Source organism: Priapulus caudatus, unplaced genomic scaffold (assembly GCF_000485595.1).
Source record: "Priapulus caudatus unplaced genomic scaffold, Priapulus_caudatus-5.0.1 Scaffold762, whole genome shotgun sequence".
Taxonomy (NCBI): domain Eukaryota; kingdom Metazoa; phylum Priapulida; class Priapulimorpha; order Priapulimorphida; family Priapulidae; genus Priapulus; species Priapulus caudatus.
Window position 1 is genome coordinate 66,372 of NW_014577823.1, and position 10,404 is coordinate 76,775.

The following is a 10,404-nucleotide window of genomic DNA, read 5'->3' on the forward strand; positions in this document are numbered from 1 at the left end:
ATAGTTTATAATTTATGAAAGTGTCGTTAACGTACGGTGTGTAAGGTTATTGTCCTTCTGTTAGTTCATAACAATTATTGTTATGTAGTAGGAATTTTGTAAAATTAATAAACCCGACTTAAGGATGATAGGAGAGTGATTGCCGTGTAAGTCTACACTTTACCTAAGTCGTAAGGCCTGGTTCCCAAGCGTAACAATTAGAGAGCTTCAGCCACGTAATAAATATGCTGGGTCGGATTCTTGCCTGAAGATCACTCGTACTGATTCTTCAGTGATTGAAGACTCAGTGTCCAGTTCGTTCTATGCAGTATAATTTTATTAATTGTATTGATGTTGTAATGCATTGACATCGCTCATTGCGATAAACACCAAACTATCATGAATCAAAATTGAGTAATTGTTTAATTCATAGTGAATTGGCTAGTGCTAGTACTAGTAGCTAGCTGTAATAGTTACTTTAGCAGCATCAGTAAGTACGCTAGCTTTAGTAACTATAGCCCGCGTACAGTTGCCGAACCTGGCAACCACAACTGCGCAAAGTGAAGCCTATAGAGCCTACTAAGCCTGAACGCCTTACTAGCGATAGTAGAGTATAGTAGTAGTAGTAGCTAGTACTAGTGCAGTACTAGCTAGTAGTAGTAGTAGCAGTAGTAGCTGCTACTACTAGCTACAGTAGTCAGGCACTAGTAGTACCTAGACCCTACCCACTACTAGTGTACTAGTACTAGTAGACTACTACTGCTACCGACTACTAATCAGGAATACAGAACAGTTGAGGAAGTTGTATTGCTGGTGCTTTTGCAGACTGAAACTCGCGTGTCCAGTTCCAGTGACACTGGACAGTGTCTCAGTCGTTCTGCGAGTAATGACATCGTCATTGCGAATAGCACAAAATATATAAAACAAAATTGAGTAGTCAGTCAACAGGTTGAGGCAGTAGTCAATTCGTAACAGATTGCAATACATGTGAATTCGTTGACATATATACGGATTTCCTTCTAAACAGAGAAGCTCGAAGTGAGATGCCATGTTACAGCTGCGAAAATAGCACACAGACATACGACGCGGATGTGATCTGTCCCCGTTTGTGGGCCGCCTCCGGTGACGCCACATGGCCCAATCCAGCGTTTTAACGTGAGCGTGCGGCAGTCAGCTATCCATGTGTTGTATATATCTATGAGACTTAAACCTGTAGACCGTAAATTCCCGTCGTTACTCGGTTACCGACGCGCCATCTATGGAGCGTCAAAAAAGGGAATAATTTTTCATCTTATTTGTACACTTAAAGCCGAAAACAAAATACATTTATCTGGCAAAGGAAAGCATAATTAAAATTCATTGAACGTGAAAATATATATATGTCGTAAAATTATATATTCGCACAATTTGCATCGACGAATTGTGGCTAGTTGGCTTATTCGCGCGTGTGTGTGTGTGTGTGTGTGTGTGTGTGCGTGATGTGTGTGTGTGATATGTGGTGTGTGGTGTGTGTGTGTGTGTGTGTATGTGTGTGTGTGTGTGTGTGTGTGTGGTGTGTGTGGTTGTGCTGTGTGTGTGTGTGTGTGCTGCTTGTGTGGGTGGTGTGTATGTGTGTGTGTAGTGTGTGTGTGTGGGTGTGTGCTGTGTGTGTGTGTGTGCTGTGTGTGTGGTGCGTGCGTGTATGTGTGTGTCCCACCGGAATCGGTTCATCGGTTTCAGACATCGGATATAAGGAGGCTCGGATGCGGACTCGTGAACAATCTGCCTCTCTCACCTGTAGTCAAAGAGTAGATTCGGACATAGTCGATCAGAAGCTTCAGTAAATATCACGCTTCGCGTTTCGTCATGCTAAAATGTATTTTATTGCATAGGTAATATCAAGAGTCAGATAATAGCAGATTCATCTCTATTATGTACTCTTGATTATATATATATATTGCATAGTATATATATATATATTAGTGTATGTATGTAATATATTATTAATATAAATATATGCTTCATATTTCATATATAATATAGTTATAGTTGAATAATCGCCCTCGTTTTGCGATTTTTTACTGTGTAATAGTGCGTGATAGGAGTTTATACATAGACGGAGTCCGATATATATATATATATATATATATATATATATATATATATATATATAGTAAACATTTCAATGAGATCTTGAATCCATGAAGATAGATGCTAGCTAGGAAAGAAGTTGTAATATTAGGTATTAGAATTTCTATCTCGCTAACAATCCTGTATCGCGTCCGCCGTCGGCACAGTCATCTCTCTGCCTCCTCTATCTCTGTCTAGATGAAGACGATCTTCGTATACAGCAATCCTGCTGGTCTTTGTGGCCCGAGGCAATGTGCATGGTTACCAGACAAGGAGGAGGAGGAGGAAGGCGGCGCGTGGCGGCTTCAGCTGGCGTCCATATCTGGCGGGGGCTTCCGCAGCAGCGGCAGCAGCAGCGGCAGGCAGCAGCGGGCCAGCAGCAGCGCAGGCAGCAGCGTGGCGGCCGTGCGGTGTTTAGCCAGCCAGTCGTGAGGCAGCGGTGGGTTCGCTGCAGGTAGCGGCGAGCGTGAGTGGTCTTAATGATTCAGAGCATAGCCGTTACCTATACGTACCGTAAATTAATAGTAGCCGTACCGTACCGTACCAACTGTATCGTACCGTACCGCACAGCACGACAATAAAGCTCCGCTTACATTAGTTACTTGTTACAATCTCTCTCTTTCGCTTTCTTTTTCTTTTCTTCTTTATACTCTCTCTCTCTTTATATCTGTTATCTTGTCTATCTCTTATTCACCTTAACTCAATCTTAATATCTGTCACTATCTTATACTCGCCTTCTTTCTCCTTCTCTCTCTCTTTCTCTTTCCTCTTTCACTCCTCCATATATATATATATATATAATATATAATATAGTATATATAATATATATATCAGAAAGAGAGAGAGATAGATAGTATGCATATAAAATATTGTATCTATATATATATAAACAAATATGATTGTCCATTAACTTCATCCTCATTATTTTACTTCAAACTACATCTATCCTTTCTCTCCATCCTATCGTCTCTGTGTGCAGGCTTCGGTGGATCCCAGGTGGAATTGACCCGAAACAAATTTCGCGCAACATCCGACCGCCAAGCGCGTCGGTTTCTGACAACTTCCGGCACACGTGACATCAACGTCGAGGCTCTTCGACTCTCAACGATGGAGGAACGCCGCCCAGCGCGCGCCGCTCCCCGTGAGGCAATCACCACCGGGCACAGACGCAGCAGATCGTCGATCGGGCCGTCGATTCCGATCCGGATCCGCCCGCCAGACGCGAGACCAAGCTCGGTTCGAAGGAAGGCAGCGGACCGGAGAAGCCGCATCGAGTTGGCTGCGTGTAATTGCGTCGCATATTTCTGGTTTTTTGCTACATGATGTGATTGTGTGTAAATATACAGCTCCCACTGGCTTCCTAGTGATAAGCCAAAGAATCTTTTATAGATTTATCATATATATGCAGTTAACGTTTCATTTTTAGTGACAATAGTCAAAGCGCGAACAAAGTGATGATGTGACTATATATCAGATTGTAAGGTTTAAAAAGATAAGTACTGCTAAAAGATTTCGCTACTTATATATTATTACCTATTGATTATCTATTACCTTATCTATTACCTTATGATTACCTATTTTCTCGTTAAAGTCGCCTAACTCATCATCATCATCATCCTTATCATTATCATTATTATTATTATTATTATTATTATTATAAGAAGGAGAAGAAGCAGAAGGCGAAAAATATTTATTATTAAGTGTATAACTAACTTTGTATTGCACACAATAATTGGGACACATGCTTGTTTTGGCAGACACTGGGCATGCGCGCTAAGACGGATTAAGCATCATGTCGCATATAAAGGAAATACGGGTAGACTTTAAAGTAGCGCCTAAAAAATATTAACGCGAACCATTGGAATAGATATTTTGTTCGCATTAAAACGCCTGGCCTGGCCTTCGTATTATTGTTTCAGCGATAATTTAAACTATATCATATTCTTATAATATTCCGATAATTTTGGCAAATAAAGTTTTCTTTATGGAACATAATGAGGATATGGCAAATGCAGATTGCACGTGTCCTACACTGTAGGAAAATTACAGGGAGTACATGGCGCTTGATCATTAATAAAGTGACAGATCTATATAGGAATTTCTAATGGTAAACTATAGTCACTAGGGACTAGGTAATCTTTACTTAAAATACACAATTTAATCACAATAGCATTTCTTTTGGCAGATGCTGGGAATACAGCGAGCGACTAATATCAAATTTAAAAGATACTATGCTCGTCCAGAACTTGTCTTACTACAGAAGAGAAAATATGCCATGATTAACTAAATAAATGAACGATGTAGACATGGACATTTTGTCTGAATGAAATAATTTTACAGTAAGAATCATCCGTCGTCTCATGGTTCATATGCGTTTACATGCTTTAGCTGTGTAGTTGCAATCAGGGATATTTACATAATAAATATAAGATCAATTCTATCAATTCTATACAATCAATTCTGAATAGACATACAACATCTGTGATATTATTTAACATCGAATGAGTTATTTTTGTAACGAAGTGAAACGCACATACAAAAATATTACATGGAATGACAGTGAAACACTACACTAAAGATCTTATTAATAAATACATCATTATACGTGCAGAATCGTTCCCATTTCAAATGTCGATCGCGCAAGATGAGTTATCTGTTTACTGTTGAACGTTGGTTAATGGCTTCACTGTTTCACGGCATGACTGCCTCTCTTCACACCCGAACCATATCCATCGCGGCAAATCCACGAGAACCGCCGTTGCCACCGACGACGCCGCCGTATCCATGGCGACCGCCTCGCGTCGTCGGTCTTCCGACGGTCGGCGGGTACCGACGACCGATGACGTGCCGGACTTCCGGCGGCGCCAGTGCTGCGGCCTGGCGGTGGAAGCTGTTGAGGTCGAAAGCATCAACATTGACGTAGCCTGGAGCGAAGTGGCGCGCGTCATCAAACACGTGACCGCCGAACTTGCCAAAGTCTCTGACGAAGTTGTACTGCGTGCTGCGGCCTGTGCGACAGACAGCGATAATAATAATAATAATAATAATTATTATTATTATAATTATGGCGATAATAATAATAACGATGACGTCATCGACGACGACGATGATGATGGTGATGATAGTAATGATAGTACTAACAATTTTGAGGATGACGAACGCGAATAAGACTAAGAAGAGCACGATGACGACGGCGACAACAACAACAACAACAACAACAACAACAACAACAACAACAACAACAACAACAACAACAACAGTATCAACAACAGCAGTTACTCTCGACCCCACCTCCACCTCCCCAAAGACATACCTGGTAAGAACTGCACCTCTCCTCTGATCACTGACCGATGGTTGCTATCTGCTCCGACAGGGGGCGTGCGTTTACCGTAAACGCGTGCACTTCTGGCGGTGCTAGGCGAGTATCGACCAAAATGGCCGCCACCGCCTCCACTGCTTCGTCTGCCACCTCCACGCCCACGTGACACGGCGGACGGGCTGCCCGCATCGAACTTGCCGCGTGCGTACTGATGCGCGTTGCCATAGCGACGGAACGGAGATGCTGCGGGGGATCGGAGCTTGAAATTCGGAGTAGGAAGAGAAGAGTCCGTGGTGCGTGCTGGGCGGGGGTAGGCGTGCTGCTGATGATGACGTAATAGGGGAGGGTCGGTGGTCAGCTCGTATGCCCTAAAGCTCTTATACTCGATCGGACCGTAGGAACTGCCCCGGAGTCGTGTCGGGCCGTCGGAGGTCACTGCGATCGCTCGTCCGTCGCTGTGGGGTTTGGCGTACGCGCTCGATGCGCCGCCTGGCGTGTACTCTCCGGAGCTGGGTCCGGCGGCGGAGTAGTGGTTGTCGGAGTGGTTGTGCGCGTCTGTCGTTCCCAGTTTACGGCCGAAGATTTCTTCGATCTTCACAAACGGTCTGCTTCTACCGCTGCTGCCACCGCCGCCGCCGCTGCCGCCGCTGCTGCTTCTGCTGATGCTGTTGATGCTGCCAAACACTGGCACGTACTCGCCACGCACGTCTGCGCGTGCGCCCGCCGTCGTCTCGTCGTCGTCGTCGGCGGCAGCGGCGGCGGCGCCACCGTCGCTGAAGACTCCGAGTCCGCGCTTGCTGTATCCGCTGTCGATGAAAGCGTCGCTGTCGCCGAAGATTCGCACGTCGAAGTCGCTCAGTGCGCCGTCGTCGCCGAGCGTCCACAGCCCCGGGTTCACGACGGGCTTCGACGCTCGGCGACCGGAGGAGGACGACGGCCTGCCCGTAGCCTCGTTCTGGGAGAGCAGACCGAGCGAGCCGGCAAGGTCGAACATGTTGGAGTGACCGCTGTCCTTGTGGCCCCAGCCTATGACGCCGCGGTCGCTGCCGCGGCCGGAGCTGTGGTCATCCGTAGCAGAGTGACCAGTGACGCACAGAGCGGCGAGGATGAGTATGGCGAGTGAGTTCATTTTGGCTCCGTTGGGTGGCGTTGCCGTAGGTCGCGATCGGGTGGTAATGAGAGCGAAGACGATAAACTGAAGTGTACCGAAACGGGAAATAGTGCTATTCACAGACTACATATCCTATCTTGCATTGCGAAGTCTAGAATAATCATGAATATTGCATAAGCAGAATCTTTGCTCTCTAAAACAAGACAAACCGCTTGCAATACGAACTCCTAGGCCGAATATCGCTCAACCCCCGCACAATGCCAAAACGCCCTCGTACCACTCTCCTACCAATCCTACACGCTGCTAAGCGGAGTCGGAAAGTTTCGGTTTTATTCCTATAAATTTATATGGACTGCTTCGGTATCATAGTGATCATTCGGGGCATCGCCTATGCCTATCCATACTTTCCTAACACGTAATGCCCGTCATGATGGTAGCCGCTCATCAATTTTTACAACGCAGCTCAGTTACTCAGGTATACTAGCAATTGGCATATGAACATAAATTATCAGCGCTCCAAGTGGACGGAAACCGATAGCAAAATCTAACCGGTGTAGATTGGTGGCAGAAGTGATACGACGGCGTTTGGCAGTGAGAGGGGGGTTTAGAGCCGATATTCAGCCTAGCAGTACGTATGACAAGCGTTGGCCTGTGTAGAGAGCAAGGATTCTGCTAATCAATACCATGAAATTATCTAGACTCACAGCAAGCGAAATAATGTAGTCGTGAATAAGCACGTTTCCCGTTTTCCGTTGTAAACTCTAGTATTACCGCTCTTGTAATATGTATGTACATGAATATAAGTACAGTTACAGGCTACATGTGTGTCTGACATGATAAAAAGCATGAAGAATACAAAAACATCGAATATTTCCCCACACACACTGTTTACATATGCGTCGCTCAAATGGCGTGACGTCACGTCAGAATATATTGCAGTATTTCTAGGTGTTTATTACTAATAGGGGCCAGATTTGTAATTGAATACGTTATTGAATTATTTTCTATTAAAGAAAACGTTATAGAATTATGAAATTGCTTCAAATTGTCTTTCTAAGTGTGTGGTTTTTGGGCTTTTGCAGCATTCTGCATATCAGGCAATCCTGTTATACCAGGTTGTAATTGTAAGTCTGACTTCCTTCTTAATTTTTAAGTATTATTACGCTCTTCAAATAAGACCATTCTTCCCAATTAGTGAAATCAAACACCATTCAAGGGGAAGGATAACTCTTGACCCTTTGGACCCACCAGCTGGATCCGACCCTGCATAGGAATAAAGTAAATAAATTTCAACCACCTTATTCCAGTATTGTCGAACCTCTATGTTAAGGGTCATCAAAATCAACAGTCCAGAAATAGAATAAAAACGGTTCACATAATGCATTACAACGTTGCGAAGGCATATTACCATAAAAATGCCAGCCAAAAGTATATCTTGATAGGAATAGGATAGTACACATCAAAATATTATATACTTGTATTTATGTAAAAATACTCATGTAACATGTAATCTTTAAATACACTATTCCACACCCTATATCACCAGGTTATCGAACGTATGCAAAAGACTCGTAGTATCACGCGCCACACGTCAAGCGTATTTCACCTAATCGAATATATAGTGTCTATCAAAATTATCTGGGATCAAAGGATGAAGACAGCTTTATAATCGCCGACAAGAGAGCTAAATTTATCCAATAAGTGGCATAACATACAAAGCAAAGACCGCTCTTTAATTACACAGTTGCAATGTGCACATTTGATGTATAACATGTATATTCAAGAGTCAAAATCTCAAGTCACGAAATGTTACTCTATTGACTACATTGCAAGATAGAGCATAGGTCCATCATTCTGAGAACGTTAAAAGAACCGACAGAATTAAAGTCAAAGTAACTCAACTGCTGCCCCTATCGCAACATCTATCCTTAACACGGGAAATTGATCATAGTTTCTCACTGAACATCACAATAACACTGTAATACGACTCAATAGCGCCTTAGAACAACTATACTAAGTTCCCACCCAATATGCTCACCAAGAAACCAATGCTAATAGCAAAATAGTCAACTTCTGCAACCAGAAGCATTTTTGTATAATGAACCAGAGTTAGCCGCTAAAAATAAGGGGGGGTCCTATGCAACACAGTGGAACGTACTATCGAAACATAGGAAACGTGGCAACCGCCAGCGCCGAGCTAGCCGTAAGACGCAGAAGGCAACGCTGAAGGGCGGCCTGGAGTCCTGCCCCACAAAGAAGTTTGCAAATTTAATGGATCCAGTAGCCAATTTACCCACATTATTGAAAAGCCTTCCTAAAGATATCAATTTAGAACGATATCAAAGAGGGAAGTGGAAGCTACAGACTTGCCGGTAAAGTGCCATGTAAAACAATCGACCCGTGATACGTGGATAATAAGGAAGCAAGCCAAACCTTTTGACGCATTTATACAAAGACAACATGAAACATACAAATTAAAGTTTCTGGTGTTACAGATCAGAGTCACTACAAACTGACTGTCAAAAAACTCTGACATTGTGAAAATTTCATCATTAATTTCTTAAGAAGCATAAAACTGCCATTCCCTTAACCTGTCTATCATTAAGTAAAAAACTTGATTTACATAATTATATATGAAAATCATCCCAGTTACGTAATACACTGTACAGTCATCTAAATTCCACTGTATATTCAGATAGATTCATGCTGCACACAGACCACTACCGCATGCACACCGTGCGCACACACTCCCACATATAAATTCCTGTATTGTGCTAAGCACTAGGTAACGATAATCATTCGAAACTATAATATTAATATGTGTTGTAAAAATTAGCATTTACCATGAACGAGAGTTTAGTCCCCACACAAATCCTCAGTCTTGCGTGTTGAGCCACCTGAAAATTACGCAAAGAAAATTAGCAAGTTGAGCAACCCAATGGCATAAATTCAATATTTAGGCACTTTACTAGACTATAAACTACACACAGCCACTCACATGAAATTAACATGCACCCACCCACGCACGACACGCACGCACCACGGCACGCACCGCACACGCCGCACGCAACGCCGCAACGCTCGCACGCAACACACACGCCACATAAAAAGCAGTTATATAACATTAGAATATAATTGCCGACCCACACAGCACATCTCACATCTCACACACACACCACACCGAGTGCTGTACGTCACGTGGCACGTAATATCGACGCAGTCACGTGTCAGCCGAAAAAACCTCGTCTGCTACCGTTCACGTCTCGGCTTTACACATGTCACAGCTATGTGACACGCCCGCCTGATCATCGGAGGACGGCGGTCAGTGCTCTAAGAGATACACTTTATAACACCGTAACCTCGCGCGCGAGCAGCCGTCTTACAATACAGTGTCGGCGTGTGTGCAGGGTAATGGACGGCCCCTAGAATCAAATAAGTAGACTCTATATATTTCTATGGAACAGACACAGACATCGATATCGGTGCGACGACGACTCTGCCGCAATGACAGAAGTGCCGACGCGAAGAAAGATTACATGTGATATGATGTTGATGTGAGTGCGAGGGAAGCAGTGACAGATTGCAGAGATTATAGTGTGTGTATAATAGCGTTGCAGATATATATATATATGATACGGATACATAGATACATACAGATGTGGTGTCGTCATTACGGAACCAGATCTTGTGGATGGAAAAAGAACTAACACGCGAGATAAATAATAGAGAGCAGAGAGAGAGAGAGAGAGAGAGAGAGACAGAGACAGCGAAAAAAAGAGAGGCGGGATATATAGGAAGACAGAGACATAGGGAGACAGACAGAGACAGACAGACAGAGAAGAAAGAGAGAGAGAGAGAGAGAGAGAGCAAAGAGAGAGAGTTTTCT

General features: G+C 43.6%; 2 protein-coding genes across 2 annotated transcripts in view; both read right to left on the reverse strand.

The window, feature by feature from the left end:
- Window positions 1-10,404, reverse strand: part of LOC106813378 (keratin, type I cytoskeletal 9-like) — a 34,478-nt gene that overhangs the window by 10,030 nt on the left and 14,044 nt on the right. The window lies entirely within an intron of this gene.
- LOC106813379 (glycine, alanine and asparagine-rich protein-like) overlaps window positions 1-10,404 on the reverse strand; it is a 21,540-nt gene that overhangs the window by 3,084 nt on the left and 8,052 nt on the right. The window lies entirely within an intron of this gene.